The sequence below is a fragment of the Scomber scombrus genome, chromosome 7, assembly GCF_963691925.1.
Source record: "Scomber scombrus chromosome 7, fScoSco1.1, whole genome shotgun sequence".
Taxonomy (NCBI): Eukaryota; Metazoa; Chordata; class Actinopteri; order Scombriformes; family Scombridae; genus Scomber; species Scomber scombrus.
Window position 1 is genome coordinate 4,642,350 of NC_084976.1, and position 17,809 is coordinate 4,660,158.

The window sequence follows — 17,809 nt, forward strand, 5'->3', positions numbered from 1 at the left end:
GGAACATAATCGATAACGTCAGCTTGCACATTGTTAAAACAACAATTGAAACATAATTGTACACAATAGATATCATACACACCTAGGCGGGACAGCTAAACATGGCTTAGAAGTACAGGAACAGTCCCACAAAACTACGAGGTTATCCATGGTTTCTGATTGGCTGAGAGACCTGTTTGTATAATAGAGCACCTTTTTAAATAAAATCTGGTCAAAATTTTTGCCACCATTCTAAATCAGCTCAAAAGATATATTAAAATGCAGGTAACCATGGCAACAATATTTCAGCTTTATCCTTGTGTTACTGAATCATGCAGTGTTCCCCTTTTTTAAATGGGTGTAAAAGAATTCCTGCCATGACAATCGTTACAGATGTCACTCAGCTCAGTTTTTGGCTCCAGTAGACTCGCTTTTTGCACTTGAAGGTAATTCAGTTTTTTTTTTTTGTTAATCGACAGAACTCCCGATCCACCAGCAGTTTACCAGCTGCTCGTTCAAAAAGCCAAGTTAAAAAGTGATCGCTGAGCCCCTAGTCGAGGGAGAAGCTTTGTGAATTTTCCCTCTCAGCCTGAGAGCTAAATGACAAATAGGACAGTCCTGCCCTAGAAGCCAGACTCATTGAAACATATTGCCTACTTCATCATGTGGGCAGCCTCCCTACATAGATAGGCCTGTGACCTCTAATTTAAGAAACAAAGCTTCAGGCCTCTCAGTGACAAACTGCAAATGCTCTAGTTATTCTTTATGCATCCCCTCCCCTCCACCCTCTCTCTCTGTTTCTGCACAGTTAGAACCGGTGTGACCACATTGACCTACATGTTCCACTGCGTCCATAATGGAAACGTCATGCTTTTACTTTGCACTCTGATGACGGCGACCGCAAGTCATTCACACGGCAACCTTGTCTCAGTATCAATGACCGGCTCTGAATATGAGATACATACAGTGGCAGCCATTTCCGCCACTATAGCTATGTCATTTATTATTAGAAGTTGACCTCAGCCTGAATGGAGATAGAGTGGAGGAGAGACACCAAGAGAAGCTGAGTGGATGAGCCTCGGCCCTGCTTATGCTGGGAGATTTTTTATTTTTTTTTCGTCTCTGCAGAAGTTTTAAAGAGAAAGCATTTTATTCTCAGAGGAATGATCAGTGCCTTCAGCGATACAGTAAACAACCAAAACCAAGGCCAGGCCAGCCACCGCCTCTGTCTATAATCTCTAATAGCTCTAATACATTTTGTCATATAGTCTGGAGCCTGTAGGGCGAGCGTCGCGTTCACGTGGATGACTCCTGCTTCCAGCGAGCCAGCTAGATTTCACGGTCTGCATTATACAGCCCAGTACACCCAGACGGACCGCGGCATCCTCTGTATTCCTAATAAACCCGCATGATTTTTACGCCGGCGTAGCGGGGGTGGGGGGGGGGGCTGCAGTGATAGGAAAGGAAATGGAGTCAGTGGAAAATATTAAAGACCAAAGCAAAACAGTTCAGATAGTTCAAAGCTTGTCTGTTACCAGAGCAGTAAATGTGACAATCATAGTCCGAACACGTATCAGGGGTGTGTGTGTGTGTGTGTGCGTGTGTGTGTGTAAAGATATAGAAATCATCAGTGCTAAGAGTAGGGCTTTATCACTAGATTTCCTTGAAGTGAACTTTAAGGTTTCTTTAAAGTTTCCTCTCAAGTGTAAAAAAATAAAAGATTAAAGTAAACACTCAGGAAATAAAATTCAACTAAATTGAATTTTTTTTAAAGTAAGCTAACTCTGTACCCAACTTTTTTTTCCCACAGAGGCTTTTCTAGCAGCGCGACCATATCACTTGTGTAGCCATGCTGCGTACTGAGCACTTAATAACTTAGTCTGACATGCAGAGTAATGGCACCAGGCCATCAGCTAAATGGAGGTCAATTTCTTGCCGTGGCCGGTCAGCTTGTATCATCCGTCAGCCGTGGTGGCAATTCACAGTAATCAGCCATCAGCTGGAAAGTTTTATTCAGTGCCCGAGACATTGTTTTGACTCGTACATAAAGGAGAGGGAAAATGGCCAGCGAGCTCTGAGAAGTGCCAGACACTGTGGGTAATACATACAGAAATCAGCTCTCTGCTCCTGAGCTCCAGCAGTGACAGAATGAGGTGATAATGGTTAGTTTGTGTGTAAGCAGTGTGTTTCCTTAAAAGGCAATAATGAGATATCCCATGTGTTTGCATCTGTTTCTACTGTATGCATGTATTGTGTATGCAGGGTTATCAGTGTGAAGACCAGGATAAGTAGCAGTTACTACCTTTTCTTCAAATAAAGTCATCTTAGACTCCATATAACATTTTTAATTAAGGTTAAATGATAGGGCTGGGTATTGTTAAGAATCGGATAGCCGATATGATATTGCCCTATCACAGATATATCAGTATCAGCGAATTAGTTGTCCGATATGTGCCGATATTTTAAAATAAAATTTAGTCATATTATATTTATAATTGTTGTCTGCGTTTTTTCATAGCTAATTATAATTCCCAGCGGTGTTTACAGTTTCAGTGCACTGATGTCATTTTATACAATAAAGTTGATTATTAAACTGTAATATATCAATATCCATTACATATTGATTAATAACCACATTTGAGGGATATCTGAGAAAAAGTGTGTTTATGTGTATGTTCTGTACATATAACGTTATTGGCCAATATATATTGATATCAGACTTTTTTTGCTTCATTGTGTCTGTATTGGCATCAGCCCCTAAAATCCAGTATCGGTCGGGCTAGACACATGACATTTGACATATTAACTAATATGAAGATGAAGTAGAATAAGACTGGGTTAATCTCTGTCTAATAAGGAAGTCAGCTAACACATGACATATGAAATGATATCTAATAATACCAAAAAGAAAGTAAACTGTTTCAGTTTGCTGTCTGGATTTCCAGATTGACATTTAACTTAAACTAAACCATCAATAGAAAATGAGAAAAGTAAGCATTTCCTTTTTTTCCTTTTCAGAAACAAAAGCTAACATTTTGGGGTTTTCAGTAACAAAAACAAAGATGCATGCATGAAATTGATTTGTGTTTTTAATTTACCTCTCTGTGGCTTAAACTATTCAATTAACTTGTTTTGACTAGAGAGCAGTGCTTTGTCTCTAGATGGTTCTGGAGCTCACTTGGCACCTTTTGCAGCGTGACATAGTTTTCCCTGCAGATAAAGTGTCACAGTGCGGGGATAACGAGCGGGATTCCTCTTTCCACAGAAGCCTGTGAACGCTTCCTGTTGTTGTGCACAGGTTTGTCTCAGGATGTGCTGAGGGCTGATAAGTATCAGTGTTTTTCTTCTAGCTTTATTTACAGAAAGAGATCTGCTCATCTCTTCCCCTCATAGTCATAAGCTCTGACTCCTGTGCACCTGAAAAAACCTCGAGCACTCACAGAGCACATTGTGTTACTATGACAACTGACAACCGTGTGCTGTCAGTACAACATAATTGCATATCTAACTAATGCAGTGATTTCCATGTTTGCTCATTTCTCCCGTCGCTATGTGTTTGAAAACGTAATGTAAAAATGTATTTAAAGTAAACATCTGGTAGTTTCTGAGTGATTAAGTGTACGCCTGCAGTGAACGGGCTGTAAAGACAAAAATTGTAAATGGGTGTCGCGGCGCCCTCAGCCTGTCCTTCAGGCACCCTGGAATGCTGTGGCACCCACTTAGGGAAGCACTGTTGTAGAGTAGCTGTAAGCTGCTTTGAACTGCACCGTGGGCTGCTCAAGAGATGTGGCACAAACCCCCTTTTCCTAGTTGAAATAAGCCGGTCTGTCCGCTGTAAGCTGCGTGCTTTACAGCCTGGAAGAGCCAGCAGCTCTACTGGAGCGCAAGCATCATTGCCTCAGTAGCTCAAGAGCTGCATTGCTAATATGCTTGTGTGTGGTTAGACATTTCAAGACACAGCAAAAACGATTAGATCAACCTATGTGATTACAGACACTTGTTCTATTGAGTCAGAAATTGAAGTGAGCTGATAGACCTTTACATGCTGTGGTCAATAGGCTTTCATCAAAAGAAAACTTTTTTGTCTTTTTCCAGAGGCTTTGTGAATAGCCTATGCTTCACTGTTGTTGTGTATGTGCAGTAAATGATAGTTTGCAGAGCTGGTCCGTCTCATCTCCTAATCTGCTCCTGAGGCACTCAGATGTGTCGAGCAGCTGGTTGGAGAAGCAAAGCAACTCCTCATTAAATAATCATCATGACTGCAATGGGCTGAGACAGTGTTGTTGTTAGGCTGTTAGTGCTTCTGACCGACCAACCACCAGCTCCGCTTTAAAAAAAAAGAAGAGCCCGAACCAACCCTGTGAACTCGCCTTTTATTAAGGAACAGCAATTAGATCAATTCTGTAGTGCTCAACAAAGTGATCACTTTGTGGTGGTTGGATTAAACTCAGCATATGTGACCACAAGTGTTAATATAATGTTCCAGAAAAAGTTTTATGAGTTCAGCACTGTAGACATCCCTTGACTTTGAAGTGTCAAAGGTCAAAAAAAGTTTAGAATCAATACGGTGCAGAATTTCAGCTCCTCCGAGCCCTCACTTCATCCTCACACACTCAAACACACACACACATACGCTCTTCTTCCTCACACTCACTCGCTCCAAAAATCCAAGAAGGCACATTTCCTTTATGTATATTTAATGGCGCCTACTGTCCAGAAGGAAGGCTTTTTCAGTGTGTCAGGTATAAAAAATTTAAAAAAAAGTCAGCAAGGTAAGCTCTTCCAGGAGGCTGATGTGAATCCCTCCTCCTCTTTTCTTTATCTCATCAGCTGATATAAACTTTATAGAAAAGATTTGAGGTGTAATTTTTCTAGATAGACATCGAGCTGTACTGGTTTTACCTCTCCGTCTTATAGATTTTTCTCTAATGTATTCCTCCTCGGCTCCGTGCAGCATCAAGCAGCAAAATGTATCAGTTAGAACAGTAGCAGTCCCACACACTGGGACCTAAGTGAGCAGATGAGGCCGGTGAGAGAGAGAGAAGAGTGAAGGAGGAGAGCAGTTAGAAGCAGCAGGGATTGTATTCTGCTCCGTCAGGCTGCTAATCAGTCGTGTGTCAAGTTCGCCATGAAAGTTTTCCTCCATTCGGTAGCTTTTAGGATACTTTACCAAAATCAGTAAGAAGCACCTGCTCATGTCATGTGACTGGTTGTGCTCCACTGTGCACTCTGGCTTCCCTAAAAACTCACACACACTGCACCAGCACACACCTCCCTCCCACCTGCTCTATGTGTGTGAATGTTATGAATCCTTTTTCTTTAAAAAAAAAAAGTCTGACCTTTTATTCAGCAGTTGCCGCAGGTGTTCGAGAATGTACTTAGTGTGAAATGAATGTAAAGTTCAGATAAGGGACAGATTTTTATCAGGTAGTAATTTCCAAGTACAAGGTGGAGTCAGCATTGATTTCCTTTAATCAAATGTCTCCTGAAAGCTGCGTTAATCAATATATTTTATATTAAAATTGACTAAAATGTCTGTGTCATAATGAAGAGAATTTTAATCTAACTGTACAGCTTAGCAACATCTTCTGACTTGCTGGTTTTTTCTTGAATTAACCCTTTATACACCAGCAGAAGCAGTCTGATAAACCAACTACCTGTCCAGCACCAAGCTACACAGAGACTGGAATATACTCATAGTGGTAAAGAAGGTCACACATATTGCTGGATGTTTTTCTCAGGAGTAAACGGAGACCAAAACTGAGCTAAAAGAAGAGTGAGCATTAGACTGCATCAGATGACATGATGTGCACCGTACTCTTTGTGCTTTTTTTTACAAGTACGTTACAACACCAATACTAAAAAAACTTGAATAAAAGGCACTCGGGCCGCACCGGTGAACAGTACAGATTGATGTAAGGAATCACACCAACATGATGAGATGAGGGGAACAGTGACCACACTGGTACACTCCTCTTTAAAGGCTTTCTTCTCTTTCTCATCAGTTTCTGAAATGGACTTGAAATGCAGAGAATCAGAGCATGAAATAGCCTACTAACTCAAATGACTTTTCTTGAATAGGATTTTTTATTTTTATTTGAGGTGCGGTTTCAGTCAAAAAAGGACTATTTTAAACATGCGTCATGGTCCCAAAAAAAAACATTAGTCACCGTCACTGTTTTTTTTTTTTTTTTTGGAGCTAGAGTTGAACCTGTAACCTGCCAATAATAGGCTTAATCCTGCAAGCTTATATATAGAGCTACACGGACAGTTTTGATGTTGCTTTGAGTGCTCTTCCCCAGAGAAGAACACGTATGTTTTTTTTTCTTTTAGAAGATAATTAATACGTCTCTTTAGCTGCTGCTATGACACCGGTCTGAGCCTCGGTTCACTGATGGGGTCTATTTTCCCTTCTCCCTAGATAACTAAAGCAAATGTTCACTACAGCTGCCCCAGGGTACCAAAAACCCCTCTAATTTGCTTGTTACTGGCCAAGTGTAAGACCACATGTGGTTATCCTTTCTGACGCTTTACTCCCCCTGTTGCTATCTTGTAGGTGATTTAAAAAATGAATGAATAAATGAAGGTCACCACTTCCTCTATAATATTCCAAATTATGATCCCCCTTATTTTGTCAACAGCCTCCGAGTTGCAAACGGAGCAGGAGGATTAAGGTTAATTTAGTTTGGAAATGGTCCTATCTGATTTATTTGGCTTATGCAGAGATAGGTGGGGGAAAAGTTATGCAATTGTTGCTTCTCACCAAGCCCCTGGGTGCTGTTTTTTAATCAGCCAGTCATACTCAGGTGCAGCCATTCTCATTGTGTCTCCTGCCTGCCTGCCTCCGCTTAGTGCAATATAGGATTCGCAGGAATTTGATGAGACATCATCAGATTTTAATAAATGCTTTTGTGTGAGGTCCTCCTCCTCTCCCTAGGCTTTAAACCGGCTTAATTTTCACTCAGTGGCTCTGACTTCCACACGCCGAACCTCCCCGACTCTTTACCTAACCAAACAGAATGGGATGTGGGAGGTCAATCTTGTACACTTTTCTCTCTGGTGTCAGCATATCACTCCCCCCCCCCCACCTTGTTCATGTTTAAACTTCCCTGGGCGCTAATTTCGATCAAGCCTCTTCATATTTTCCATTTAGTCAATTCACAGTTACGCATTAAAGGTGTAACATTAAAATGCTAATGAGAACCAAATGTGTTTGACTTGAATCGACAGCTATCCAAAATTGAGCGCTTGTCTGTTCAGTCATGTCGGTTTTTTTTATTATCATATTTTACACGTGATACGTTGTCAAATGTTCTGTGGAGCTACTCTGAAGCTCTGCATTGAGAAGCCGTCACGTCAAAGTAAGACAAGCCTCTGTTCACTCGCCTCCACACTCTTCTTTTTCTTCTGCTGTTTCATCCTCCTCCTGTGCCTTCTCTCTTTCTTCCTCTAAAGCCCTCCAATAATTTGTATAACTGGCTTTAATTTGGAATCTGAGAACCAGCTTGGCTCCTGGGTCCATGTCAAGATCAGTTCCGCTTCGATGTAGGCCTGTCAAGATAAACTACTGTTGTTGGATATATTACTATATGTCCCAGACATAATTGTGATGAATAGTATAAGATAAGATATTCCTTTATAAGTCCCACAGTGGGGAAATTTACAGTATTGCAGCAAGTGGATAGCAAAAAAACAGAAAGAGCATCAATAAAAAGAATAAAGAACAATACATAATAAGTAAGTACACAGCAATAAAAACAATAGTAGTAAAAATACTGTTAAAAACCCACTATGAACAACAGTAATATTGGATGTTGTCAATATTGGTGGTGTTAGTCATTTCAAGACCATATAATGCCGTAGTTACAGTTAAAGGTAAAGTGTGTAGGATTTAGAGACATCTAGTGTTGAGGTTGTAGATTGCATCCACTAAATTCTACACACTGCTCCTTTTAACATCGTAGCACCAGTTCAAATACATACTTAGCTACTTAGGAAGTGTCAGGACCCCCATCTTTACTTTATTCACTCACATCATAGCTGCAGCCACATACTTAGCCCACATAACCCCACAATATGTTTACTAGAGGGGGTGAAGAGGTTTGGGAGAATTTTGGGTGTCTAGAAATGTCATTTTTAGTTGGCGGAGCGAGATCCTATGAGTTAAATATTTCATATACACATAAGTCCTTTTTATCTTTGTCTTACAGAAGAAAACTAAACACATTTGATATTTTTTAATGACACATTTTTTAATTGAATTGTTATTTTTCTTGCTGTGACCTCAGCTCACAAGCTCTGTAATGTGAATGTTACAAACATGCTCTCTGAGCCTTTTTCAATTAATCACTGTAATTAGCTATGACCTCACTCTATTACCAGGACTGAAACACTTCATGATGTGTTTTTTAAACTTAAAGTCGCTGTGTTCCTTTCAGTGTACGGACAAATGATAGAAACTCAACTTTAGTTATATAAAAAATGAATTGAGTTTATCCAACTGCTTTATAGCTCATTGAAAACAGACCAGAAGAACGGAATCCAAAAGTAAAGACATCATAGAAATCACATGGTAACACAATGCAAATAGAGACAACAAATCTTCTATTGACCGATTTTAAAAAATCATCTTCTAGATCTATCAGCTTCATCCAAGGAGAGGCGATTCTTCCCTGGTTTTTGGGGCTGAACACTAAAGCAGCTTCTTGAAAAGTTCACATTTTGCTGTAAATACAAATTACACTATTGAATCAGAGTGTTTAGATATGAGTCTGGATGTTCATTCCTTCAAGACCTTTGTGAACAGTATGAGGAGTTGAGCCCCCTCCGTCTTCTATCTTCGCGGACTGTGAAATTAGGTTTTACATAAAATTGGGCCAGTGGAGTTTAGAGATGATAAGAGCAATTTTTAGGGGGATTGTTTGCGGTTGCAGACAGATGGAGAAGCAGGAAAAGAGAGCCTCGTTTCTTTCATGTCGGCTGCCCCCGTCTCATCAAGCATTCAGAGAGCCCTGCCCATCCTCTCTACACTCCTCTCTGCCTCCCTCCGCTGACCAGTTACACAACGTGGCTGCTGTCACAGCAGCACAGGCCACGCAGGTGACCAGAAAATGCTATTATAGCTATAACTATTTTAACCCAGGGCCTCTGACCCCCGCCCACTCATCTGTGCGGCTAGCACTTTCCAGCACGGCACCAATCTCAATATATTTTAGACATTTCCAGTTCTGTGATGCTGTGAAACTAGGGCTGCCTGTGCCGGCTCAGTCTCCTTCTCAGAGATAATAAAGACAAATCCTGACCTCCATGCTGCGACGGTTAGCTGAATGCTTCTCATCAGACACATTATATCAACACCGTGTTCAGTTCGATCACACATGAAACAGGCATGTCCGAACTATTCCATAAAGGGTAGGGTGCCTGCAGGTTTTTGTTCCAACCAATCAAGAGCACACGATTCGACCAATCACCTTTACGGAATAGTTTGAACACCTCTGACATAAGAGAAGTAAATTAGGAAGTTCTACATGTAGAATGTTTAAATATATGAAATGGTTCCTTTGCCATACAGGCAGCCAGTTGTCAAGTCCTACATTTAAAGGAGCAGGGTGCAGGATTTTTTCTAATGCGAATTGTAACCAACAGAATACCCCCTCCCCCACCCACCCCACTCCACTTCCCCTTCGAAGTGTGTAGTAGAACCTATGGTGGCCATGAAACTCGGAAAAAACCCTCAAAAGGCCCTCTCTAGAGCCAGTGTTTGGTTTGTCCTTTCTTGGCTATTGTAGGAACATGGTAGTGCGACATGGCGGGCTCCATAGAAAAGGACCCACTCCCCTAGATATAAAGGGCTCATTCTACAGTAACAGAAACACAATGATTCCTATTCCCTTAACTTAAACATACTTTACATATATATTATCATCCATTTCTTCCAAGTTCGCTCCACTAGATACCACTAAATTCTACACACTGCACCTTTAATAATACGTTGGCCAGTATGTGGACTCTGTTTTCACTCTTTGTTGCGGCTTCCATCGGTGGGTGTTTTACTCGTTAATACTCAACTAAATCAGAACAAGCACACACAAACGGGGTGAGCAACAGGCTGTACATTAACATAGTCTAACTAGTTCAGCAGTATGTTTATATAGAGGTTGCTGCTGTCAGATCCAGTAAAGCTCTCCTCTTTAGGTTACCCACAGGTTTCTTTATTCCAGGGTAACAATCAACTCAATTAATAGCTGATTGTGAATGAACTTGCAGAGTTTTTCAAAGAAGACTAAAATCAAGATAGCAAAACTTAACAGAACAATATATTACAACAGTACAGTGACTAGTTGAGAATATGTCACATGAGCCCGGGTGAAGTCAGGGCCATGTGTGTTCCCCTCTGTGTGTGTGGCCATGTTTGTCACGGTGTATTTCACTTTATAGTCATACGTCAGTGAGTTTACATGCCCTTAACTAGCCTGGTTGCTGGTTGCTGCAACCTCTCTTCAGTAAACTAATCTCTTTAAAAAACCATATAAACAAGAAATGTGATCCCTATTTGGAGTTTGGGACAAGAGACTTCTGTAGATGTAGGTAGTATTCTGCTGGATAAAACCTGATTTCCTGGCTTTATTTATACGGGTTTTCTTTTCTATAGCAACACGTGCATCATAAATAAAGACTTCAGACTTTGTTTTTCTTGTCCAGTATTTGACTCTTAAAAAAGCACAGTGAGCTTTTAAGTTTGGTCTGTCTCGCTCTCATGAGACTCTATGGGAGTCTTGACTTAACAGTCTGGTAATGAAAAGGCTGCAATTCATACAGCCTAAGCCAGAGATATACTCTAACATCTCAAGCTTTAAACAAATTGTCAGACAGTCTGTGTTTGTGTAAAGAAAGTGTTTGAATAGTTTTAGGTGGATTTACTGTTCTCGTTGCGGTTTCCCTCAAGAACGCCCCGCTTTAAAACAGAACGCGCCACATACACATCCTACAGAATCTGTAGATCACAAGGATATTCCCCTGCTCCCATCTTTCCCAGAATGACTTTCATATGCGGTGTTATTGCAGAAAACGTATATGAAACGAACCACTTCAGTCGTGCTGGTTTTGCATGCAAGTGAGGCAGCTGTTAGAGGACTGAATACAGTAAAAAACATCTGTTTGGGAATGCAGGTGAGGCAGTGGAGGTGTGTGTAGCTGCAGCTTTGTTCTGGCTCTGTGCTACCTTAAGCAAATAGTCGCTCTATGCCTATTACTCACCACAATGAAATTAAGGGTTTGAAGGATGGAATAGGGTTAGAGGAAGGAAGCTGCAGGAAATGATGCATCCCTGCTATTGAAATGCAGCGTGTACATAAAATAAGTCTTAAGCCATACACAAAACATGCACAACACTGTTTCTTTGTGGAATTATTTGTAGAAATATAATCTCATGCTTTATTTTATTTGTGTGCGTATCAGCCTCGTGTGTTCATACTGTTTGGCTGCATGTGTGATTGAAGCGTGCAGCTGTGCGTTCGTCTCTTTGATGCCACCTCCTGTCATCTCTTCCGAGCTATGTGTCTTTTTTTCCCCAGTCCTCCTGCGTCGGGGCTCAAACACACACACACGCACAACATCTGAAAGCAGCAGGTAGCACGATCGCCCCTGCAGAGGCCCTGCCCATCTTTGGAAAGAGATAGAGCGGGTCATTAAAAGGTGACGCCGCCCTCGGTTCGGATGCTCTTTTGGCCATCTGCCATGCTTAAAGATACAGCAGAGCGATTGTCGGCGTGCACCCAGGGAGGAGGAAGCGCTTATTTCAGAGATGATAAAGCAGGGTGTTAACTCCCATGTGTGTCCAGGAAAAGATGACACAGCAAAGAGATGAGAATATCTAAAGGGAGATAAAGATATTAAATGATCTAACTCCATCTTTACCAATAAATAAACACACCTGTTAGATTTCTTTTACACACAACTGATGAAATTGATTGAAGGAAAATTGTAAATCAGCTTTATTTTATTTATTGTCTTGGGTGATTAAAAGCAGGATTATGGATCGGTGTCAATCATCAATCACATACGAGACTTTAGCATCAAGATTTAAACGTGCGACCTTACCGCTGCACTGCACCACTTCAAAAACCACCAGAGGCTGATTGCCAAAGGAGACACTACAATCGCTTTCAAAATAAAACGACACGTTGGCCCAGAGGAATTTCTGCACACATCTACAAAAGAAACCGAGTTTGTTTGCTTGCGTTTATGAAAGCGTTTAAGTTCACCTCAGAGATACGCTTTAAACTATTTTCAATTTGCAGTGACAGGCTGCTATACAACTGTTGCCATGGCAATTAGTGCAAATGATGCTGGCACTTTTTGTTCTCATTCAGTGCTTCAGTGTCTCCTTGGCGGGGGGCAGAGAAGGTGCTATAGCTTTATAGTAAAGCTTTCAGCTGTGAGTCTGAATTATTTACAGACTTTAATTTGTCGAGCTTATTTACCTAATGACAATTGACTGACAATGACTGCTGTACCCAAAATGTATGTATTCGGTGCTGGATTTTGCAGCTGGGAACAATTAAAAAAAACAAAAAAAACAAAAAAAACTCCTTCAGCAATATATTTAAGTGAAAAACCGAGAAGAAAACACACATTTGTTACTCTCCGTGGATTTAAACAAATTGACATCTGAATATATTTTCTCCTCTGCACACTAAAGCTATTAGCCAAGAGTGAATAATGCACAGAGTTCATCCAGCCAGTAGCAGTGTCATACATCTTGTATTTGTTTTATTAGTTTATCTTCCAGGGACAAGGATGTGTGTGACATAAGTAGGCCGCTGTGTGCCTGACAATTATATTACACTGTGAACTCATCACTTGGTTTCAGACCCACAAGGGATGCTTTGATCAGGCTTTTTTAGGGCCCCGGTGCTGATCACTGAGTTAATGTAATTAGAAAAGGCCCAATCTAATACTGATTGATTGTTTTCTGGTACACAAACCAGCCTAAATAGGTAAAGTCATATTTTTGAAGTTGCAAACCACAGTTAGGGGCCATGGAGCAAGAAATTGAAGCTCTAATTTGTTGGATTACACTTTAAATATATTACATTTTGATACACACACAAGAATGAATTATCCAAAAGCTCAATTTCATCTGGAAAATAACTGAAAATAAATGAAGGTCTGTCAGTTTGAGCCTTTGGACAATAGGAGCTCAATGGTGGTGTAATGGAACATAATTGATCTGTGATTCATACTGATTGCCCCCCACTGTTCAAGCATGCATGTGAACTCTGGATTAATCACAAAATTGAATCTCTGATTGGAGACAAAGTAAATAAACTGCTGTAGCTACAAGTCATAGACAGGCAGTGTGTCATTAACAGAGATTTTGAATAGTTAGAACCAGACCAGCATCTAAAGGGTCTGAAGTGACATTTGCAGGTATGTTTACATGCTGTTTAATGTGCTGCAGCTGAGCAGCTAATTATCCAACTGATGGTAGCAGTGCACTTTGCTCCAGTTGAATGTTTGTTTGGAGGCTCGTTCAACAAGCTCAGCTGCAAAAACAGGACATGTGTTCATATTTGTGAGTTATCATCCAGTTTTGATGATGTGGACACAGGCGATGTTTTCATTTACTGGCATGTTTAAAGGAAGAGGGTATCATGCCTCACATTGCACATTAATTTAACAATTATTACAGAATATTTAGTGTATTTTATTTTAACATTGGACATCTTGTTTGTTGTTTTCGTTTCGTTCTTGGGCAAAAGTTCCTTGCTTTCAATTGATTCAGTTTCCAAATAAATGGAAAACAAAGTTATATTTTCTTCCTTTTTTTTGCTGGTCTGATAAAATGATCTTATCTGTGATTCTAAATCGTGATACAATCCAAATTGAATTTTTGTGATCTGTTGCACCCCTAGAGTCCAAACATACCGACGGCCTGCTTTAGTGATTGCATCAAGTCAAGTCAATTTTATTTGTGTGGCCCAATATCACAAATCACAAATTTGCTCCTGGAGGCTTTACAGTACAGCAAATACACCAAATCCTCTGTTCTTAGACCCTTGATTAGAATAAGAAAAACCTCTTTTTAATGGCGTAAAAATGGAAAAAACCTCAGGAAGATCAACAGACGAGGATGCCTAACCCAAAAGGGACAGATGTGCAACAGATGTTTGGACTGAATAGAACACAAATGACAGAATTCAGCATTGAACAGGATAACAAAATGATATTGGATTTATGATATGTATGACTAATACAATGAAGAGTACACCATGCAGCTTCCAGGTGCCACCAGAACAGAACAGGACCTGAACCATGTGACCTCCATCACCATGGAGACCTGGCAGGAGGACAGACTACACAGACTCACATCACAACATTCACATACACAGAGGAGAAGAGACAAGAAAAGACATTATTCACACAGGAGAGAGAAAGAGAGACAGACATGAGGTGAAGCTGAACTCCTGCAGGATGGAAAACCAGATCCAAAACCTCAGGGAAGTGGCACCGACAGCCAGGGAAGCAGAGCAGAGATGAGAAAGGACAGGAGGAAAGAGAGAGAGAGAGAGATGTGCACACAGCTCAGATGCTCATGTGCTTGTGGAACAAATAAACATAAGGTTAGAGAGATGCAGTGGTTATCAGAACAGTCACAATAATCAATAATCAATAATTTCCATGTTTGGACAGCGCTTAGTTAATTCATTGAGACTGAAATCGACACATCATGTAGGCCATGATTTGCTCAAGTATCGATTTAAAGGACTCAATGGACTCAAATTGTCTAACATCAGTATGGAAGTTGTTCCATAAAGAGTCCCACAGTGGTTACCAGCATGAACCAGTCTGTGTTGGCCTACACACCACACATCAACTGCCTCATACACCTGCATGGTGGATAAGGCAGTGAAAGTTCTGTTTGATGGACATCTGATGGATGATCTGAACCTGGCCTAATAAAGTTTTCGAGAAGAAAAAAGAATATGAAATAGAGACTAGTCGAATCTGTCATTTCTCTGATGGTTTGAAATATTTTCATGTCCTCATCTGGCTCAAGAAAGATCAGTTTTGCTTATTTCTGGCGAGCCTGCACATGAAAAGAGCTTTTCTACATTTTAATGAGAGCGAGACAAAATTTCGGTTTGCCCGAGACCCAGGATGGAAGGGGTTTAAGAGCCCATCATCCAGAGAATCGAGCGTCGATGGTAAGTGTTTTTCTTCTGTGCACTGGCTGGCTGACTGAACGTTTTGGGATTTCGACTGGCTTTAAGGGACTGTGATTATAAGAGGAAAATGAAAGGAACCAGAGCACCAAAGACACGATGGATTCTGTGTACATGCTGGCGCTTTTTTCTCTCGCCTTATTTCTTTTTCAATCAAATGGCTGAGCGCCGAGAGCGAGCATAAACACCCGCACATGGACCCTCAATCTACCACTCAATCCGAAGGGGGCTGGGCGAGCCATATGCTGCAATCCCTCCATCAAATTCCTGTTTTTCATGGAGGGACAGTTTGTATTGAGCTCTTTAATACTTGTGGAAAGGCTCAGGGGACAAGCAGACTAACTGCTGTGTATGGGCACAGTCTCTGTCTGAAAGCCAGGGGCTGGATGCAGCATTCGTACAATAGCAGCAGTCTAGCAGACCCGCCTAATTATAGACAAGGCTCTAGTTGGATTGTTCTTACTAAAAGTATCGCTGGCTGTAAACAACTTGAGAAGTAGAAGGCTGACAAAAGACTGAGGAGGAACAAGAAGGAAGAAGAAAAAGGAAGGTAAAAAGAAGTGTGAGAAAACGAATCACAAATGGAGACACTCAAGTTGTAATTTTCTCAGTTTCTCTTTGTGTTTCTAAGAGGAAATGGCAGTAAAGTCTAGTTTCTACCATGTTGTTAGCTGAGATTGTAGTGGTGGAAAAGACAAGTTTGTGCCAGTTTTCCTTTCAATTAACAGCAACTGTTTTTTTAGCAGATAACTGCGTTTCTGTGTGTGCTGTTACCCTGGACACACCTGTCCTGACATGAACTGACTTAAGTGGAAACGTCACCCACCCCATTGTAGATCTTTCAGTCAGGTGCACTGCAAACCTTTCTGTAAGGATGCTCTGTACTGATGGTATCTCAACAGCCAGATAGAATTGTGTAGTTTGAACACTGAGCTACAGCTTGCATTGTAGCACCTGTGCATGTATGTATTATAAGAACTTGATACTGGACCAACAATGGCAACCATTCAATCCTATGACAGTTGCTTGGCTGGCGCATACACCAAAAAATGTCCCTAGCTTATAGTTTCTAGTGCGTGTCTCCGCACGGCCCAGAGACTTTACATTGTAATGATTTTGAAATTGCGTTTCTCGGCTGCGTCAACAGTTTTACAGACGTCTCTTTTGCAGTTGTGGTCTATGGGGATTTTTCGTTGCAATACTGTGAAAGAACAGCTTTAATATGTCCTTTTTACTACATTTAAGGCCTGAAATACACTTGAACAATATATCACATCACTACTTGTGAATAAGATGAGAAGGTTTGGATTCCTGACCCTGATGAAGACTTGATTGACCAATGCTCGAAGAATAAATTCACTATATTATTTCACCTTAAGACTAAGTGCCTTAGTTTTTTTTTTTTAATCATGTTTGTCGGCACCTCTTAAGGACAAAACATCTAGCAAGACTTCCTGGATTCTATTTTTTCCTGATTGTAAAGATTAGACACTGTGGATAGAGGAAGTTCCCACATGCAGGGAGAAACATCCCAATACGATCACAGTTTTCAATTTGAAATCTCTCTGCTTGTCACATCTGTAGAGTTTACAGCTGGAGGGGACTGGCTGGCTGTGGTACTGATGTTTGTAGTGATGTTCAGGTTCACATGTGAATCTATTCTCATGCTTGTCAGTTTTGTAGTATCCTGGTTGAAGTGTGCAATACTATCAGTTTTTCATATTGATGTTATTTCATCAGTTTACTTGATGAAATATTTTCCAATACTGAGACACAATCATAACTTCCAAACTTGTTCATAGCAGGAACTTTGAAGATTCTTAAGTTTACTTAATAAGAAGTTGTTTGTTCTCTTTTTTATATACATACCATTTTATATCACATAACCATACATGGGTTTGTTTATACTGTACAATAAATAACTTACACTCTCAAAGTAGGTGATGGTAACATGGGTATATTAATGTTAACTGGATATACAGCATTGTAAGATTACACCCCATTCATTCCTATCAAAGTTGCTCACTTGCCAGATCATTGAAGCAACATTAAGCCCTAGTTTTAACATCCAGCTCTTTTTAGTCAGACTTCTTTGATATTATCTGAGGTCACTGCCACCAATCTTAAACCAAATCCTTCGCTTATCATCCCTGGCTCAGCTGAATCAACAATGAATCTGACTTAAACCCAGAAGCTTTTTCTTTCTTAGGTCCTAATTACAGCAACAACAAAAAGAACCCTCACACACTATAATACAACTAGTGTTCCAAGTACTAAGATGAGGCTGGATGAGTTAATTAACATCTAACATTTAGAGAAGATTGGATATGCTTTAAAAAAACAAAAAAAAACTCTTTCACTTTGATAGAATTTGGTAACCCCTCATTAAGTACCTTACAGCTTAAAATTAGAAGACAAGCTATAGTTTCTATCCATAACATCTTACATTATCATACAAATATGAAAGAAAGTGATGAATAAAATGACACAGGGACTTTCAGTGGGACTGCTGTTCCTTCTTTTTTTTCTCCTCATATTGTTACTTCTCAGTTTAATTGATGTTCTCGTTTCCCTTGTTCTTTTCTATCGTCATTTTTACACTG

General features: G+C 40.4%; 1 protein-coding gene across 1 annotated transcript in view; it reads left to right on the forward strand.

Annotated features, from left to right (window-relative positions):
• The window catches only part of LOC133983164 (dolichyl-diphosphooligosaccharide--protein glycosyltransferase subunit STT3B-like), a 63,150-nt gene that overhangs the window by 17,929 nt on the left and 27,412 nt on the right, over positions 1-17,809 (forward strand). The gene's annotated exons all lie outside the window — the stretch shown is intronic.